This window comes from Perca fluviatilis, chromosome 19, assembly GCF_010015445.1.
Source record: "Perca fluviatilis chromosome 19, GENO_Pfluv_1.0, whole genome shotgun sequence".
Classification (NCBI taxonomy): domain Eukaryota; kingdom Metazoa; phylum Chordata; class Actinopteri; order Perciformes; family Percidae; genus Perca; species Perca fluviatilis.
This window is the reverse complement of record NC_053130.1, coordinates 11,143,125-11,164,027: the sequence shown is the minus strand read 5'-3', so window position 1 is coordinate 11,164,027 and position 20,903 is coordinate 11,143,125.

The following is a 20,903-nucleotide window of genomic DNA, read 5'->3' as shown; positions in this document are numbered from 1 at the left end:
TGGCTTCTATCTTGGCCATATTAATTTATAAAAGAAGACGTGTGGCTTAAAGTTGATGTGAATAAACTAACCTTCAGCCTCCATTTTTCTTCGGGATCTCAAAACTTACTTGTGAAAGCAACTTTCTAAAACCTAAGCTGACTTAAAGTGTTTTTTTCCGTTCCTCCTGGGCACCTTAATTACCTCGCTGGGCACCATTTACCAGAGGTTATTAAGGAACCGCCGTCCCCTCCCTATGTTTATGTATGTATGTTTCTGCCCTTCCATCTCAGCCCTTAGGCTACCAGTCCTGCCTTTTAGCATAACAAGCGTGCACTCTGCAGTCCAGGTTCCATGGCCATTATTCTGCACCCTGTGGTCCCTGCATTCCCAAGTACTCCCCCAGGTCCTGGGCATCCCGCAGGGCAGTGTTGAGGGAACAGATTTTTCATTAAGACGGTCATTTTCTGCACACTGTGATTTGTGTGCGTTCTTTTAAATAGTTTTTAAAAAGCCAGGGCCCCTTGCATTAAATACCGCCGCAGTAGAACTATTAAGTGGAGAGAAGCAGCCGGACAAACTGTCGCTGTTATGGCATTTCAATTCCATCGCAATGGGATGGCGTTAAGACACACACACACACGCACGCATGCACGCATGCACTCACGCACGCATGCACGTACGCATGCACGCATGCACACACGCACACACACACACCACCTTCACACACACACACACACACACACACACACACACACACACACACACACACACACACACACGCACACACACACACCACCTTCACACACACACACACACACACACCACCTTGGCCCCTGTTGTGGACAGACGGCACATAGCTAAACATCTAAACATCACTTCAAGCTTTTTTTTCATCCCTATTGCTTTTGCACAGCTTTCATTATTACTCAGACGTACTGAGAGGAACTCCAGCCCCGCTCACACACACACACACACACACACACACACACACACACACACACACACACACACACACACACACACACACACACACACACACACACACACACACACACACACACACACAACCTTCCACTGTCTCCTCCTTCCCAGCAGCCATTATTCCCTTTTTGCCGAACTTCAAGACAGCCAAATTAACTACAGCCTTCTTGATCTACAAACAATTATGATTGCTGCGCGGCCTCCTTGGCAGAGCCTCAAAGTGTCATGGCTGCCACTCCCAGCATCTTTGAAGCGTCGTGCTACAGGATGGCACTATTAGTGTTCCACTGCATCTTATCACCATGGCCCCATCACCCTCCTAAGAACTTTGAGGCAGTGTACCCTCTAATAATTAATAATTACCAAATCTAACTCCAGATATGCTTTTTCTCATTAAGAAGGAAGAGAGATACTTGATCATTTCTTTCTGTGTGTGTGTGTGTGTGTGTGTGTGTGCATGCATGCGTGTGAGCGTGCGTGTATGCGTGTGTGCGTGCGTGTGTGTGTTCTAGTCAAATATGTTTGGAGGAAACCCTAACAAAGTGCTAACTTATGTGAAACTAGTCCCAGAAGCAGATATCGTATGGAAAGCCATTGACTATGAAAAGTATGCAGATACTTTCAATGTAAACATTGCTCATTATGTTGACAAAACAACATGATTTTGGCAGTCAGTCGTTGGCTTTGTCCACGTTTCTGTAAAAGATTAAATAATGTTTGATTAATGTGAGAGGAACAAATTAAATGTATACACACAACAAAACAATAGCAAAACTTATTTTTCATTTGAATATGTAGCCTATTTTTGGATATGCAAATTGAAAGAATGTAGTCTGTGTGTTTATTTGCATATAAAGCAAACAAAGTAAGAACCACATGTTGATGACTGGTCTGAACAGGGCATTATGTATCCAATTAGTGGGCTAAAGTTAAATTAAACATTAAAAATAAAAATTACTCAAAGTTTTCAATTCCAGAAGTTTACCAATCACAAACACACTGTTTCTAAGTGTGCAGGCTCAATCCAAGTTTTTTTAAACAGGTTATAGAGTCAGGTGCATAAAGTCATAGAGAAGGTGACATAGAGCAGATTTCAAGCTATTACATTTCCTACAAATGAGCTAATACAAAATATTTGTATATGAACATAGTTTTTAGGAGTATTTGTTTTAACCCTGGTGATTTTGCTGTATATCGGTGCTTTTAAGTTTTGTGTTTCTGATTAACATGAAATGCAGAAAGAAGCAGTGTAAGACAAATGGCATGAAAACTGTCCACAGACATAAATATGTTTGTCCGTCCTGAGTGTTTTTTTTTATCAGTCTCCCCTATCATAACTGAGACACGCACTCAGTCATGTTCACATCAACTCACTGTCGGTAGCATAGCAAAGTCTGCAGGGGGCATGCACACATACTCTCGCTCTCTCTCTCACACACACACACACACACACACACACACACACACACACACACACACACACACACACACACACACACACACACACACACACACACACACACACACACACACACACACAGTTTTTGTGTGTGTATTTTAGATCTGTCTAAGTGTGGAGGTGATGCACAGATGTGAATACCTATGAATATGTGGATGTATTCTGTGCAGATGTACTTTCAAATGTTTTGGTCAATCAAATATGCAACAAAAGATGTCCAAAATAGCACAATATGACTTTACCTACAGAAAATCCACCGGCTTGACGTCACATACATGTCTTCTTAGAAGAAACAGTTGTTCTTTGAGAAGCTGTATCAAATTTTACTAGTATTTTTTGGGGGCCGCTGCGCAGGTTAGACAGTGAAGTGAGTGGGGCACTCTTGTTTGTTTGCTATAAAATATGAATGTATGTATATTACATAATATACTATATGTAATATATCACATTATATCAAATGTGTGGCAACCGAAAAACAGTTACCTCTTTTGCAAAATGAAGTGACAAAGTGGATTAAAAGGTTGGTTCAACCAAATGACAAAATAACATATTTTCTTACTTACCTCTAGTAGTTCATATGGCCTGTTTCTTCAGTCGAAAGTCGGTCCGATGAAAGCTGTTTTCACTGAGATCTGCTTGTTATCCAGAGTGAAGGTTCTGCAAAGACAATTACTGAATTTTGAATTTTTAAATGTAATTTGTCAATGCTGTGAGAACCACATACTCGTTCAAGTTCACTCACCTTCATTGTATTGTTTTTATTTTGTTTGCACAATCCAAACCACATAAAAACAAAGTTATGTATTTATGTAGTTGAGTATTAGAAATTGAAATTAGTTTTTGGAGTTGTTGCTTAGCTTACATTTCAACAGGATCTTATTTGACTGCCAAAATGTCACTCAGACTAAATACTTGTGTCTTGGCTTATATTTTAAAATGTGTAGGGAAAGTAGAAGAAAATCGGTGGCTCAGCTATAAACGTTTATTTATCTGAAAAATGTAATATGAAAGTATTCTTTAGGATGGAACACAACAGAAAGGTCAAATGCATCAATCAGTCCCTCTCGCCCGTCTCTCACTGCACGTCCCTCTTCCTGTCACTCAGGATATCTTTATTTCCTCGCGTCTCCGTCTGCGTCATCCCTCCCTCATCTGTTCTTTCAAATGCTTGTTCTTAACATTCTGCCTCCAGGAAAATAACATTACACCCTGCTACTGCATGGGCTTTTTTCATGTTTGTGTGTGTGTGTGTGTGTGTGTGTGTGTGTGTGTGTGTGTGTGTGTGTGTGTGTGTGTGGCGTGTGCACGCGTGCATGCGTGTGTGCGTGTCCATGCGTTCAGACGCCAGAAGGCAAGCAGTGGTTTGGGTGTGAGTGCCTGTACCTGTTTCCATTCAGGTACATTGCGCTTTTACTTGCCTATCTGAACATGCCCATGTGTGTATACGTGTATATGTGTGTGTGTGTGTGCGTGTGTGTGTGTGTGTGTGTGTGTGTGTGTGTGTGTGTGTGTGTGTGCGCACACACGTGTGAATGGGTTTGGTAGATTGTGTTAGCTTCATGGCGGCCCCTGGCCTTCGGACCTCTCCCACAATCAACCTTCCCCTGCCTGCCTCACAGCACTGACCTGGGCTATTGTCCAGCAGCACAAAGCACTTTGGAGAGCAGCACCTCACCAGACATTAGCATTTTAATACACACCCACACACACATACACATAAACATTGTGGTGTTGTGTGAGTGTAAAGCCTGTCAACAAAAAGATAATATATAAGTAAAGAAGGGGTTTTATGAGGAAAAAATCATCTCCATCACAATGGGAAAAAAACAGAGTACTTCCATTAGAACATAAAAAAAAAAAAAAATTTCAGTCAATGAACTAAATGTAATGTACTTTACTTTCTGCTTCAGCTTGTGCTTTATTTTTCTCGCAATGCTAACCTCTCCAGTTCCTGCTAATCCACAGGTGCTTTTACAGAATAAAGGCGTATGCACACTCTGTCCAAAAAAGGACATTTATCCTTCTTAATTGTTAGATTTAGATTTACTTCCTGAGGTACTTCTCACTGAGCTAAATTCATTTAAAAGCTGTTACATAAAGAAGTGATTAAAGATAAGTTAGAAATAATAGCCCTTGTTCTTTCAGAACAAGGCATTTGTAGCTATTCATTTATGTACAGTATGGAAGACAACTTAAAAAGCTTACATTTTTTGCGGGTATTACTTTTGTTATATTGCTATTTCACTGTGTGTGAGTGAGTGTTTACGTAGCGGTGTGCACTTTACGTAACACTGCATGCTGTCAATCAACTGACACCCAGAGGGAGAAATTTAAATATCTGCCAGGACTGCATGTCACATTAAGCTTCAGTATCACATCCTTGTTTGTCATTTAGCTGGGACATAATTGTAAACTGCCAGGTACTTACCTTTAGGCAAGGTTTGTTTTTCAAGGGATGAAACAGGTGATGTTTACTGCAAATGTTAAAAACCTATAATTAGATGGCAATGTGAGACAAAAGGGATTAACTCTAACTGGATCTCTAAATAAAATACCAGAATAAAATAAGTTTTATAAACATTTGGTCATGGTTCATGCAGTTAAGCTAGTTTTTTGTTTTTACACTGTTCTGTCTTCTAGTGTCACAATGAAAACCCTCCTGAGAGAAACAGTGACAGGCTAACACTGGTCCCTGCAGGTGTCGTGAAAGCAATCCCCTCAGTTACGTGAAAATCACCCACGAGGTGTCATGTTCCAGGTGACTCTAGTGCCATAGAGTTATGCCTTGGCCTAATAAAAAATAAAAAAAATGAAATACTAAAATCATAACTGGGCTAAAAATATGCAGCCTGGCTGAATGAAGGCGATGAGGAGGAGGATGTGATATCTTCCGGTCTTAAAAGCAGTCTTCCATCCCAGAGCCATCCCACTCTCCAATTGGTATAACAGGTAATTAGTGGTGTGTCATGGCCCTGGGAACTGAGGAACAAGGAAAAGGTGGGTAAGGAGAGAAGCAGACAGAGTGAGAGAGATTTCTGATTACCTGACAAGTCAGGGCTGGAAAGGCTACACTTAGCCCATTAAAGATTTTTTCTTCAGCATGACATTTGAGAGCAGCTGCGAAGACGTGCGCCACCTTGCCATTTCCCTGTACACTAGGCATCCATTTAGGGACAGGGGGGGAGAGGGAGAGAGGGAGAGAGAGAGAGAGAGAGAGAGAGAGAGAGAGAGAGAGAGAGAGAGAGCAAGAGCGAAAGAGGCCACCAGGCCATCACAGCGACACAAATGGATTTCATTCACCAAGGTGAACTGTAGTACACTGATAAATGCACTTCCTTGAATGTCAGCAAATGTCACCCAAGAAGCCATTTGCCACTGCTTTAATAGCTTCCCCAGACTTATGGAGGGAGTGACAGAAAGTAAGAAGGTATGAGGTGAGATAAGGAAGATGATGAGTCACATGGAGTGAGAGACAGACAAAGTGAGGGGACAAGCAAATGCACACATGTACAAGCAGGCAACACACAAAACGACAGAGGGATTAGAGAAAGAGAACAGATGAGAACAAGGTTGGGCTATTGTCACTTCCACATGCTTAAGCAATTAGCTATTTGAGAGGTATCCAACACGGTGGTGCTATTTAGAACATAATCGCCCTCTTGCTTTCCTTCTCTTTCTCATTCCGCTGAATTTGTCTCTATATTTGTGTATCTGTCTTTGCACCTGGATATCCTTCAACTCATAAATGTATTCACAGTATGTGTCTGTCTGCCTGTTTGCCTTTCGCTCACTGTATACAGACATATAGCTCCATACACACACACACACACACACACACACACACACACACACACACACACACACACACACACACACACACACACACACACACACCCTTGTACGTTCAAGCAGGAGTCGACATTAAGTGTAATGTGAGAACTTGCAGGTTTGGTTGACGCCTCTGCTTCCTGAGAACTGTCACACAAGGCCTGGGTTAAAAATCACACACGCACACACACACGCACACACATACACACACACACGGCTGCATAAACACATTTTAACACACGCTGGTCTCATATGTGTAGTTATATAGGCAAGCAGTTACAGCAGTTAAAAGTGTATTGGGAACAACGATTCAGCCGTACCATTACCATTTAGACCACATGTGTCAAACTCAAGGCCCGCGGGCCAAATCCGGCCCGTTGCAGATTTACATCCGGCCTGTATATCAATTTGGGTTCACAATAGATTTTGGCCCGCCTAGTTGTGCGCCAAACCAAAAACACAGGAAAATGTTTTTTAAACTGCAATTACCTGACATTCAAAGCAGAATATGGCTAAGATTTGCCAACTGTGAGAATCAGAAATTCAGAGAGTTTTCATTTTCAGGCTGTGAAACAGGTTGTTTTGCTTTATTTGCTTAATTCTATGATGGCTGAGGAACTCTTTTGCTGACTTTTGTAGGAATGTCGGAAAAAGCAACAAATTTACAAAAAGGTGACAAATGTCTGAGAAAGCCACAAAGAAGTCTACCAAAATGTAAAAAATAAAAATAAAAAGGGGACATGCAGTAACAAAAGCACGTCAATAAACTCTATACATGTCTGGCCCTTGGTGTGATTCTCTTTTTCCAGTGTGTTCCTTAGTGAAAATGAGTTTGACACCCCCGATTTAGACTGATAACAAATCCTTTGACCTGTTGCTTGTGGTCTTTCTTTGGTTGTAAAGAAATAACAGATATACTGTCACATAAAAGGTTGGGTTATCCTAATTTAACCACTTTTTTCTACTTCTCTTTCACTTACATAATTCTGTTGTTTTTCCTGCTCATATTTTACTTTTATATTTTTACTTGTAATTTATGTGTAACACCTTCTTTTGTGTCGGTGCACAACTTTTCCCATGCTTTTATGCCTGCATATGTGCTCAGTGTGCTTGAATTTAGTCTTAACAAAAATTGTGTGTGTGTGTGTGTGTGTGTGTGTGTGTGTGTGTGTGTGTATGTATGTGTGTGAGTTAGTGTGTGTGGGTCGTTATGACTGCACGAGGACAACGCTGGCTGCAGCCAATCCTAATCCCCCATTCATTTCCACAAGCAGTTGCTAAGGTTACAAATTACCTTTGGTGCTGGTAAGTGGTTTCTTTTATGACACTGGACGTCCTAATCCTTTTACTGAATACATATTTCATTTAGGATTAGCACAACAACGGATACAGTTGTTCTTAGAATATTCCAACTCCAGCGCTCTGTTTTTGTTCATGTTCATCAGGCACACCCCTTGCATATCAACAGCCGACTCTCCTTTAAATTATCTACTGTAAATATATTAATAAATCTTTATTTTTTATTTCAGTCTGCTCTTTCTTTTTTCACACTAGAGTTGTGGGGAAGCCTGAGGGGAAGTGAAACTCAATCAGGCAGGTAGTGTTAGATAGGTAACTACAGCTATTATCTTGTAAACAATTGATTAAACCACATTATTCTCTTTTTCAGGTTTCTAAGGTGCGTTCGGAGAGTTTTTTAACAGATGGCAACAATACAGACTGTTTCTTTCCTTTAATCTTTCCCAACAGTTGCACTTATCTGACATATTTAAATTAATAGGAAGGGACTTTTATGTATTTCAGGAACTGAATTTGACTGTTTGAAAATGGCAAAAGACTATGGACTTGAGCTGATGGTTGACACATTGATTAATTGTATTTTGTGGTACTTTTGATTGATGGCATAAACTACATTCTCTCCGTCCCACTACAACCAGTGTGGAGATGGGGTGTTTCCTCCCTTACTCCACCAGCTCTATGACATGAAATCTACATTTGTGCCACCATCATGTTATTTAAAACACATCAGGTCTTTTTAGAGTGCGAACTTGTTTGACATTTTTACCCAGCACAGTCCTCTCTTTGCTGAAGTGTGAGCGGATTTGATCCTTACACACGGTAAACAAAACTTCTATGATTTACCTAATTAAAGAAATAAAACAAATTGAACTGTCTACTTGATGGCAATGCAAATAAAGTTTATTTTTTATGGCACATTTCATACACTAAGGCAAGCAGTTTACATAACTCATGCAGACATCAAATAAAAAATACACAATACATTTAAAACATTTATTATGAGAGGTAGAAGAATTGTTTTTAATTAAATGATGAAAACAAATAAACAGAAGTGAGTTCAGGGTGTCAGTTGGATAGTCAGATGTGGGTTAAATCTTCTAACTCCTGGCAGTGAGTACTGGTTATGTGCAGTATAATTAAATGCTGCTTGGGAAAAGTTTACACAGTGCAGATGACCTGAGATAGGACGAATGTCATAAAACCTATAGAAAAATGTGTTTTGGTCTTTAACAATGCAGAAATTTCCAGACAAGCAGTTGTATTGTTGTTCTTTGTTAGGACCATATCAGCCACAGCCTGAGAAGCTTTTTGGGGGAGACCTGAGAAAAGACTGTTTAAGCTCAATCGGCTGGAAATAAAAGGGTGGATAGGTTTTTCTGAATCTTGCCTGGACTTGAATGCTTGGATTCTTGCAGTTTTTAAGATCATAGTAGAGTTCTTTTTTTTTTTACTTGCTGTGGCTATTAGAATTTGTACCTGAGCCTATACAGCAAGATTTCTCACTTGATTTTCAAAGATAGAGAGTCAGGAGGAGTTCTACAGAAAATAAAAGTTATTTTTAATGCTCTTCGTCTGCCCTTTCTCCAGTCTAATCCAAGTTGCTTCCTCATAGAAGAAGAGTTGTAGTTAGTATAGGAAATATGTTTTAGGGCTGAGGTGATAACCACAGAATCTAGTCTCCTAAAATGAGCCACTGACCGACTGGGATGCAGTATTGGAAGAAGTACTCATATCCTTTACTTAAATAAAAGTAAAAGAATATAAAAATACTTCCCTACAAGTAAAAGTCCTGAATTTAAAATCATACTAAAGTAAAAATAAATAAGCAGGATCAGCAAATTTTACTAAAAGCATCAAAAGTACTTGTTATGATGTGATTGATATTTTATTATTATATACTATATTATTAACATCTCTGGGTCTCAAACAGTTATTTAAATTACACCCTCTGAGAAGTTCAGAGGGGAAATGGCTCTGGACATCTGTAAGTGGTCAAAGGGCCCCTGTATAAGGGGTCACAAGCCAAAAAGGTCCGGGCCCACTGGTTTAATTTAAATGTGTGTATCTGTATCTTAGCTGTTTTATGTAAATCTTCATCTGGAAAGTAACTCCAGCTGTCATATAAATGTTGTTGAGTAAAAAGTACAATATTTCTCACTGAAATGTAATGGCATAGAAGTATAATGCAGCAGAAAATAGAAATACTTGAGTTAAATAGGCTACACAAGTGCCATAAAAGTGTACTTGATTGAATGTACTTAGTTACTTTCCACCACCACCACTCATCTTTTTGATACCTACTCAACTGGCTGCTGTTTAAGTTACTGTTTTGATAATTAGCTGCTGCTAACTGACTGGCTGACTGGTTAGTTGATGACTGACGGTCATATTGACTGGCTGCCTGTCTGACTGCCAAACTGACTGGCTGACTATTGAGATTGAGGCTTAGTCCTGCTATGTGGTGAGATCATCATCACTGGCAAGCACAACAAAACACTGATGGGAAGAGGCTGTCAGCTTGTGTGTGCGTGTGTGTGTGTGTGTGTGTGTGTGTGTGTGTGTGTGTGTGTGTGTGTGTGTGTGTGTGTGTGTGTGTGTGTGTGTGTGTGTGTGTGCGTGCACACACACAAATGTGGGCTTGGGGGTGAAGTGGTGCTTAAAAGGAGTGAACTTGGGGTCAGGGTGGAGAGGGACAAGAGCGGGACAGATAACTCTTCTGTTGGAGACACTGTTTTATTTTAGCGTCTTCGATGGCTGTTTCTGTCGACTAATCCTGGAATTTTAAACCATAACATCTCCCCTAAACTATTCATAAACTACTCTACATTTTACAATTATATCACAGTTATGTATTTCCCAAAACTGGCTCTCTTCTCTCGCTTTTAAGCCTGAGGCGTGGAATAAAGAGAGCAGCAGAAAGAGAGAAGTGACAGGAAGAGCGAAGCCCTTGTTAGGAGGGACACATGGGGGAAGGGATTTAGCGTAACACCCAGCTGTCTACCTGTCTGTCTGATTGAGGGGAAAGTGGGGTTTTCAGTGTAACACAGAGCCAAGCTGTTCTCCTCTGCGGCAGCTAAAAGTGTGTGTGTACGTGTACTCTCGTTGCTTGCTTGGTCTCGGGGGCGCCATGGTGAGGAGGAGATAGGCAGACGCCCAAAATCTCTCTCTCTCCTGTATAGATGTCTCTATACAGACACAAAGAGAAAAGGAGAGGATGAGAGACACTGAGAGAGAGACGGAAACAGAGGGAAGGTAAAACAGGCCCTCTCCCTGCCAATGCAAAACCCCATTGTACCTCCATTACTCTCTCTTTCTGTTTTTGTCTTGTTTCTGTCCGGTGAATCTCAATCACCTGCTTTGAGGATATATGCCTTCTCCATTATTTCTCTTTCTCCATTCTCTCTCTTTTTTATCTCTTAATATTTTCTCTCTTTCCCCTTTGTTGTCCATCCTGTTATCCTTCCTTCCATCTTCTCTTCCCTCAGTGAAAGCACTGAGTGAGTGGTAGTGTTGTCTGGGTTGCCTCATTCATGTTGTTGTCCTCTAAGTTTCTACATACTACATCCCAGGGGTCATCCTCCATGTAGGAAACTACATACCACCATTATGTTTCTTTCAGTACATATTTGACAGTTATAAATTAATAGTTTATAAACGTAAGGGTTGCATAACACTTTATGTGGTAACCAGTCATCTTAAATTCCATCTTTGACAGAAAATGTTGTATTTGCAGGTTTTTTGTATGTTGTCTGCATGACATTGTGTTATTATAATGTGTCCTGACTGTGGTGATATCATAATGTGCTAATAAACTGCCTTATTTAAACAAGACTCAAGGAAAGTATTAAAAGGGAAACACACATTACTTAAGTGTTTGTCATATAAACAATTATCACATTACCTAGAATTGTTGTTTTTATTCAGTTGCAGTTGTTTTTATTCTAATTCTAATGAAATATACAAAGATAGTCCATTACTTTAGAATGGAGGAAGCTAACTTTACAGGACTTTATGTTTGATGAAATATTATGGGCCATATATTCATTTTGTTCCATGTATCAGTTCATGAGTTTAAAAGTAAAAGTGACACAAAATTGTTTTTAAAACAAGTTTAATTGTTTAAAAAAATGAATCTGTACTAGAATATGTACCTGTGGTAGAATCAAGTCTTACAATGTGAATATAAAATAGTATTTTTTCTTATCTATACAAAAACAAATTGCTATTTAAATTGAACTCCCACTGTTAAACTCACTATGCAAAAACAAGCAGTAAAGTAAGCTTAATATAACTACTGCAACCTGCATACAATATAATGCAATAGCTAATACAATAGAAAATGTGTTTTTAACATATAAGTATCCCACTCTTTTATGATTAGTACTTCACTTGGTTTTTTAAAGGAGTAATCTACATCACATGTAATTTCCATTATATTAGAGCAAAACCCAGGAAAATGGTTCAAGACCTGAACAATGATGCAGTGGCAATTAAAATGGTGGATAACCCACCTGACCTGCAGGCAGTTATCCCTAATGAGATAATAATAATCTCCTCTAAAAATATAACATTTACATCTATTTCTTTTCAGTAGCTTAAATATGGTCTATACTGTGAATTATTCAAAGCATTGATGCAAAGGGGCATAAGTTGCATTTTGTTAATCAATGGGAAGTTCATTGAATCCTTTCTGTAGAAAAAACATTGATTAAAAATAAAGGGCAAAGAGTACAAGTGGAAACACCAAATTAAATTATAGGTGCAAAACAAGTAGCCTAAAAAAGTTGCCGTTGATGGTTTATGATTATTAATCTTGCCCGTTTTATTTAGAGGATTGATAACAAAAAAAAAAGCACACATTTAATTTGTGCTTTGCTATAAAATGTGTAAAATGCTTGAACATAAAAACCTTGAAAAAACTGCAACAGCCTTGAACATGCGAGGATATAAATAGACCAGACTTCACAAGTAAACACAAAAGATTTCTCAGGGGCGTCGAGGAGGGATGCAAAGTGCTAAACTCACCAGCACCCAGTGACGTGGTGATATTGGTCGCTTTCCTGCCGGGGGAAGATTTAATAAACGCACAAAAACAAACACGGTCTGTGCGGTGACGGGGTTGTTGCGGGGTGAGGACGGTGGCACACTGGACACATCCTCCTGTAGGAAGGAAGCGGAGTTGTGGAAAAAAGCAAACAGGAGCCATGGACGGGTCTCTTTAACCCCGCCGTGAACCCGTGACCTTACCTTCCGACTACTTCCCATTACCTCTGCACGACATTTAGCCCACATACCACGCACACGTAGCATTGTGTGGGGCTGTTTGGGAGGGGTGCAGGGGAGCAGCGAGGGCGGCGGCGTGCTGTTCATGGAGGGGTCAAAAGAATGAAAATCACCGTGTTCACAGGCCAATTACAAAAAAAGCATTGACGCTGGATGGTCTGTGCAGCCACAGTCAACTGGGAGAGAAAATATTTTGTTGCAGCACAAGGGCTACAAAAAAACAGCCGTGTTGCCTAATATGAAACTGGAAAAGTTCCTTTTATGTGATGTCTTTTGATGGGGGATTAAAAAGGTTCACAGCAAATGAGAAATCACAAATGAATAGACAAATAAAATATTAAACAAAAAGTTTGATTATTTTTAGCAATTCAATATTATAGGATCATACAACACAAATAGCCATCACAGACAATTCCCCATTACATGGTTATTATCACTGTGGTATTAGGAAAGGACAATAACCAAAGAGTAACTTCAGTATTGCTCAAATGTTAAAAACAAAACACTTATGGCATGATCATAAGTATCCTAAAGCCACTATAAGAACTAAAAGTTAGGTAAATATATTTTTTTATTTTTTGGATTAATGTTTGGTTAACAACTAAAAGTCACATTTAAAAAGAAAACATCAGCAGCCCTGTCACCTATAAATCGTTTGGTGACATTATAAAGCACGTTTTTAGTTACTATTCCTGTAATGTAATGTGGTTCTCCATAACGCAACACTATCATGTAGGCCTATTAGACATTATATTCTGACGTTTAATTAACTTCATGTGTTATTACAGTTATAGGCTATTTGTATATTTTAATTAGCTCTTATAGGCTATACTATCATGTAAGTATTTTTTGCTGGCTATGCCTGAAAGGTTTTCAGTATAGTTTGTGTATATATATATATATATATATATATAGGCCTATATATACACACACACACACACACACACACACACACATATATATATATATATATGTAACAGAACAATTATAGGAGAGGAAACATAATGTAAAAACATATATGTTTCCTCTGACGTGGCTAAGCTGTCTCTTAAATGTTAAACGATAGTAGGTTGACTGAGTGGAGAGGTCGTGGTTGCTTAAGAAGAGAATGAAGCGGCCACCGGAGACACGATGGAGGGCAGATCCACAACTACAGCTGCCACACATGAATGTTTGATAAGCGGGCGGGATAATGGCTCCCGAAATCAGTCAAACATCTCCATCTCCATCACGCTCTGACATCTGCCAACCAAAGCTAATAAATTGGACCTGAATAATGTATGAAATTTCACAATAATAAAGAAATATCTCAATGTGTCATATAGGATATATAGGCCTAGGTCAAGCCTAGTGTGTGAGGGGTATACTTTGTTTTTATCATGGTGGTTATGGTGGTCTGAGCATCACTTTCGGTCTTTTATTTGTAATTGCGTGAGTATGCCGGAGATGGCAGGTTACATGCAGGCTTCAATGGTTTCAGCAGCGTACAAAAACATTATGGTTTCAATAGCAGGGAGTGGGTGTGCGTAGTGAGCGTATCTAACTTGACACAAACTACTGATACTGAACGCCAAGCACTGTATGAGGCAAAATACCCAACAAGCATCGAGGAAGTCCTATTTTCATTTGCAGGATGAGATAAAACTCTTGAAATACGCATTTATCTCGACAAAAGACAGCCCGACAGACTTTGAAGAACTTCATTGAAGACTTTTTCTCTTTTTAGTCCACAACGTGAATCAAATTTAAATGGCCGATTTAGTTGCATTATTGAACGAGATTTTTTTCCAAATAAAGTGCTTGAAATATTTCTGTCGTTTGAGCCCTCAGGGTACACCTTTTAAGACTTAAAATCGATCATTTCCACAGGCTACTGATTTAACAGCAGTGATCAATGAAAGCTGTAATCTTAGAGGATGACCTAAATCCTGTGGTTTTAGTGCGTCATAATGAAAGACTATTGGCTAATAACAATAGCATTTAATAATGATAATAACAGCCTACATAAGGCCTATAGTTAGGCTATATTATTTCACAATTACCCCACAAAACAGCCTATAAGAACTAAGAATATAAGTATAGGCGAGAGTTGCTGCTGATCGCTATTTGTATTATTTAAAACCTCCGGATAGCACAGCACATCACGAACAGCTCACAAACTAATTTGTATGCAGCACTTGATTTTGTTCTTGGGTCAAACACTGCTGTTAACCTGTTGCACCTTGTTTCCTTTCCTTGTAGGCTACCTGTACAGCAGCTCGGCTCGACGGCACCCCTCCCTCCCCCTGCTCTCTCAGACGTCCGCTATTGATTTGGAGAGCCAAACGGAGATGCGTGACATAAATCAGATTGGACGGGCGCTGCTCACCCGTGAGTAACTGGCTCCTCAGCCGTCGCATCCCTCCGTTATTATCCTGTAAGCTAATATCCCCTTATAGGACGGTTAGTTCCGGTCCTCACCTCTGATTGGCTGCTGAGTCGAAGCCCGCTGTGATATTCTATAAAAACACACCTGAGAACCACCACAACGCCGGCACCGGTCTGTTGCCTAGCAACAACTTTACGCAGCTACTAGTCGAGATTTTTTTGTTGAAGAAATCAATTAGCCAAATAGGCCTACTTAATCAATTGTCAAAACAGTGATGTTATATATATATATATATATATTTTTTTTTATAGCCTTTTTTTGGCCATTATATGAAAGAACGTTGCGTTAGTACACAGTAGGCTATATAAAGAGAGCTGTTCAAGTGGCTAAATTGCATTAGTTTCAAACTTAATGGAGCACTATAAATCGCAACATTGATAACATCAAGTTTAAGAGTATTGTTCTCGGACGTTTAAGGTTTAAGGATTCTCGTGGTCATTTAAATTAACTTTCACAGACACCCAGGAGTGTCAAGAGAACAGTGTTTTTAAAGCCTATTAAGGTGGATATATCCCATTAATATTAATATCCTTGAAGTGGTGTCCAGGTGGCAGAGTAAGTTAGATTAAATTGACAAAATCTCTTCAAAGTTCAGCAAAGTAAATGATATAGTAAGGCAAATACATATAATAAAAAACAGCAGAGAATGCAATAATAATCAAAATATGAGTGAATAATACATGATAGCAAAAACAAATAGCCTACATATTCCAACAATAGGCTACATAATAAACCAATACTGCCACTGCTGCAGTGAAAACTATGTTCAAATTGTCCAACCAGCCTCTGTTTGCAACTATTCTTCCACTTTTTTTCTGATATGCTGCCTTCCTGCTTGCTCTGTGCAGGAATTGTTCTCCTGAACAATGATCACAGCCGTGCAGGCCAACAATCCCATGCACACTGAGCGGATATGACATGGCCAACCTCTTTTACACTTCTTGCCTGTCTCAAACTTGACTTGGGGGTAAACGGGCAATCGAGTGGAGTAATGTCAAAAGCTCCAGTCAAGGAGGGAGGGGGAAAGAGAGAGAGAGGGAGAGAGGGAGAGAGACTGTGACTTGGTTTTGTTCATTGCGTGCCATGCAAACACAGCAACAAACAAAATGTGAGACAATGACAGGATCGTGGGTGACACGGTGACTGTAACCTTCACACAGACACACAAAAGAGGGAGAGAGAGAGGGAGAGAGAGGGGCACACTTACTTGATATGGATCTATAGATCTCTCACATGAGTCGATTAAAAAATAAAGCTTTAATGAAAGCATTTACCTGCTGAGAAAGATAAAAGTTGTATGTTGTGAGAGTAGTTGAACGATTGGGACAAGCAGCCACCGCAAGTGTAAACACTTTCTGATTGCAGCAACTACAATTTCTATGTAATAATGTGCTGAAACATTTAGTAGGCCTACTGTGGTGTGGTTAACTTAAAGTAGAAAGTATCAAAAAATAATAGTACTTATTATGCAGAATGGCCAATTTCAGAATGTTAAACCATTATATATACTATATTATTGGAACATTTTTATTGATGCATTGACATGTAAGCAGTACTTTAGTTGGTTGAAGTGGGACTTCAGCCAGTATCTTTACTACTTTATAGCTGTTGGCCAGTTTAATCTATAAAATTGCATTGTATTTTATTGTTAAACGTTTTGTTGATAAAACTGAACCTGTAAAGTAACTTCATCTGTCAAATAAGTGTAATGGAATAAAATGTACAATATTTCCCTCTGAAATGTATGGAGATGAAGTATAAAGTAGCATTAAGTACATTAAATACTCAAGTAAAGTACACGTTCCTCAAAGTTGTACAAGTACATGAATGTACTTTCTTTCCACTACTAATATGGTGTAGAGTCTCCTTGAAAGTCCATAGCAGCCTACTTTAGGACAGTTTATCTCTTATGGTATCTTTAGGCTGCTGAAAGAAGTAATCAAACACTTAACTTATGTAAACGCAGCTCTGCCACATTGTAAAAATACTCCATTACAAGTAAAAGTCTTGCATTCAAAGTTTTACTTAAATAAAGTGCAAAGGTATTATCAGAAAATGTGCTTAAAGTATAAAAAGTGAAGGTACTCATTATGCAGAATGGCCCTTTCAGTGTTTTGTTTTATATAAAATATTAAAATATTAACCATGATGCATTAACATGCAAAGGGCATTTTTATAGTTGGTTGAGGTAAGACTAATATTGCAACTTTGTATACTGTTGAATGATTTAACCTGTAATATTGCATAATATGTCATATATATTTGTATGTGAAATATGTAAAGTAATAAATGTAGCAGTCAAATAAATGTAGTGGAGTATCTACATTTCTACATTTTTAAGTACAGTACTTGAGTAAATGTAGACTACTTAGTTACTTTTCACCATTGATTTAATGTTATGTTTGTATGTGTATCATAGCATGCTGTTTTCATTCACACACCGCCTCATGATCTGCTCCACCATATCACTAGCTTATAAATAAGAGGCTGTTTCACTACTGAAATGTTAAAATGGAAAAGGTCGGCTGTGGAGCACAAGGCCAGCCCAGCAGCATATGAACCCAGGTTAAAAGGGACTGCGTGGCCAAAGAGTTGAGCGGCCTCGACTGTATGCATGCTGTCTGTGGCATCTCACACATTAGTAAGCTTTGAGAGCGATGTGTCAGCCAGAGTAATTATGGCCTGTCAGCTCCTGTGACACCGAGTTTAAGGGCCATCTCCACAGCTCCTATCTGCATCTAAGAGCCGGGGCGCTTAATCAGCCTTGACAGTCAAATCCAAAACAGCCATATTTTCCTAGAGATATTCTGTCAACATTTGTGCTGATGTAACTCTGGCCATCGTGTTAGCTCTCCAGAGTCCTGAGTGCACTTTTAGGCCCACACATGCAGATGAGTGACTGATACACAATTATTCTTAAAGGGTTGGATGTTGAAATAAACTGTAGCTGAGCTGAGAAAAGTGCAGGAGGTCTTGTTTTGCTCTCTAACAAAGTCATTGGGGACTGGAAGGTGAGCATCATATGTAAAGCTTGGGGCAATGCATCTGATATGCACCCATTATATTTATTTCTCCGTCTCTGCCTCTGTCTCCAAATCAACTCATCTACCTGGAAGAGTGAACACACGGCCTCCTCCAGCACTGCTGCTCAGTGTCATATTGCTGCAGCTCTTTAACACGGGGGGACCATGCGACTGTGCAGTTAAACTGATGGTGAAAAAGACGACATGAGTGCAGTTACCGGCATGAATAAAGAGGCTGAATGAGTGATAAAATGATTTTATAGAAACAGGCCTATTAAGGATATGTAACCTAAACAGTTTTTTCTGTCATAGGTGACAAAGTACCAAAAACCTTAATATATAGTTGTTGTCACTTTGTCACCTGCTGGCTGCAGATTTTTACAAACAATGGTAAGTCCCATTATCATGTGCAAGCATATTGTGTAAATTTGTGAGTTCAAAGGACCAATCAAATATATGGGTTACAAAATAAAAGAATTGGGGTAACATTATATTTGCCAAATCCCAACCTAATAAGAGGCAAGGCGTGGCCTATATTCTGTCACATAATGGGTCGCTTTTGTTTTACATCAAATACTGGGCTAACCTTATGAAGGCAGAGAGAAAGTGGTGTGAATTCAGAAGGGCCATAAGGTACATTGCGGGCACATCCACTCACTCATAACTGGACCCAAGTTTAATTTAATAATAAATCTCAGATGGATTTTACTTTTAAATTCCTCCCAAAATTTGGTGGAAGCCACCTGTTTCAGAAATGATGACTGGCGGGGAGGGAGAGACCAGACGAGCCTAATTGATTTTTAAGTGGTGTCTCTCTGGGTTAGAAGAGTAAGAGGGGAGTCCACTTCAGGGATCCGCCAAACTCCTCCAGTTTGTACCTGAATTGAGGGGCAGTGATGTGTTGCTGATGCGGCTCAACAAGCCTCACTGGGGGCCAGACGAGGGGTGGACGGAGGGGCCAGAGCCCGAGCAGAGCTCGGTGCTCTAGGGGGGGATGGAGGGTGATTATAAATGAACTTACTTCTGCAGAGGCAATAAGCTTACATGTCAAGCCTCATTCACCAAACAATAGAAGGCATATCAGGTTTGTGATATGGGCACACAAACACAAACACCCTCCTGGTCTTTCTCCTCTGTCCTGTCTCTGATCACACTTTTAGTGATGATTAGACAACACATTTTACTTTACAGTCTTAAAGCCACAATATGTTAATTTACAGCACATGATTACAACGTGTTAGTGTGCTATTATTAAAAACAAGTGATGCCTGGGTTGCCAACATCAAATTCTAATAAAGAGTATATAGTGCATATATAGTATTATATGCACCACCCACCTTCTCACACAGAGACACACACACACGCACGCACGCACGCACGCACACACACACACACGCACACACACACACACACACACACACACACACACACACACACACACACACACACACACACACACACACAGAGGCATCATGGAGCCCGGACCTGCAGAGCAAGCAACTCTCCCTGAGTGAGCGGAAGAAAAGGGGGAGAGGGAGGCCAGCTTGCAGCTCCACTCTTCCAGGGTCTCTCACACAAGATCCGGGCGCACGGCTCCATTGAGTACGAGGAGGCTTTTGCATGGAGGTTCATTAGAAGTAACGAGTTGACACAAGGTAAATCTTAATGTTGAGGCGCCTTTCTCTACCGGCCCGGGGAGGAGCCCTCATTAACTGTCGCTAACAACCCGTGTAAATACACTGATTGGACAGCTCCGATACAAGCTCCCAGACCTGCCAGGAAGTCCCCCTAATGAGACCACACAATAAAAACAATAAAAGAAAGGGGAGAGAGAGAGAGAGAGAGAGAGAGGGAAAGAGGGAGAGAGAGAGAGAGAGAGAGAGAGAGAGAGAGATAGGTGTTAAAAACTTTTGTACGCTTTGCTATTAAAGTTGGCGGCACATATACAGATGATTGACAACAGAAAAATTGTGCGTTAACTCAATCGTTGCGTTTTTCTATTCTTTCATTTCAAATGAAGGCACTGTGTTGTTTGGTGTATGCTCCTACATACATGCACGGAGGGGTGCCCTGCCCTATACTGCACCTGTGATCACTACAAGTAAGCTGGCAACTTAGAGTTTTAAAGTACAGTAACCGACTTATCCTAACTGTTTTGTCGCTTTGGGTCATTCAATCAAATAAATCCAACAGCCTGATAATTCTTTCAGCGTAATTCTAGCCTTTAAAAGGGTTGAAAAGGAATAATAATAATAATAATAAAAAAAAAAAATGCCACAGCAGCAGGGCATAGGTTTTATCTGATAGCAGGAGAGAATGCATTGCATAAAATATCAAAACACTTCAATCTTAATTGACATTTTTTCCCCAAACGCGGTGACATTCTGCCAAATCTGCCAATAAGGTGAATGTAACGCGTTGCAAGAATTTTGCAAAAAGAAAAACACAATATGTCTAATATTTCTCCATTATGATTAATAAAATTGCACTGATTAAAAATCGTCATAAAAAGTGTCATGAAATTATCACATCTCGTTGCCAGGGATTTCACACTTTTCCAGGAAGAAACATATTCAGTGCTAGATTAAATGACTTGCTTGGATGGATACTTGTAGTCTCC